Source organism: Tarenaya hassleriana, unplaced genomic scaffold (genome assembly GCF_000463585.1).
Source record: "Tarenaya hassleriana unplaced genomic scaffold, ASM46358v1 Cleome56, whole genome shotgun sequence".
In the NCBI taxonomy this organism is placed as follows: Eukaryota; Viridiplantae; Streptophyta; class Magnoliopsida; order Brassicales; family Cleomaceae; genus Tarenaya; species Tarenaya hassleriana.
Window position 1 is genome coordinate 499,864 of NW_010968188.1, and position 963 is coordinate 500,826.

Here is a 963-nt window from a genome sequence, read left to right on the forward strand (position 1 = left end):
TCTATGAGTAAAGCACTTGTCAAGGCCTCGATCGTACGTGTCATGGGCCATGCCAAAGCTGGGTGTGCCGTATTATCTTGGTGAGGCAAGATGGAGAAATGGTGGTTCTCATAGCTTGAAAGTAGATGCTTGATCTAAGTGTGGTTTCGAAAATCCCTTGTTTATGTAATGCTAAGTGTGTACCTCCCATTATTAGAGCGCCTGTCAAGGCATCGATCGTCCGTAACACGGGTCATGCCAAAGCTGAGCGTGCCGGATTATCTTTGTGAGGCAGGGTAGGAAATCGTGGTTCCTACAGCTTGAATATGGTTTATCTTGGGTTAAGTTGTCAAGTTTTGACTTGAAATTTAATGGTACAGATGAGACAAGTATGCAATGATATTCGATATCATAGTCTCATAAAGGATCTAAGAGTCATATTGGATATGATTGACATTAGATGTCTACCTAAATAGCATAAGGCTGAGTGTAAAAACTTGTTCTTATGTGATATACGGATCTTAGTCCCATATAGAAAATTATTGTAGGGTTAATTTTCTTTATGGGAATATAGCTCATCTTTGCATCTGTGTTGTCATTGTTTGATGATGGACTAGCTGGTAGTAGATCATAGGTATGTAGACACTGATTGATGATGGACTAGGTGGTAGTAGATCATTGATAGAATCTGCATGTAGATGTGTTTTCGTTCTGTTTTGTCTTTTTCTGTAGGACATAGCGTTAACCGGTATTGTACCGAAGTTGACGATGCGATCTATCCTTATGAAGGATAAGACTCTAACCATGGCTTCTAGATCGATCATTGATGCTTATTGGAAGCATGTGGATGATGATTCGGACAAGTCTAGCTTGACGTTTGGAAACATGATCTCTGAATTGCGTAAGCAATTAGAGGACATGGACGATTCTTTGATAGTTGATCAGTTGAATGCGTCATTCCAAAAGAGAGCTGAGAGCCATGGA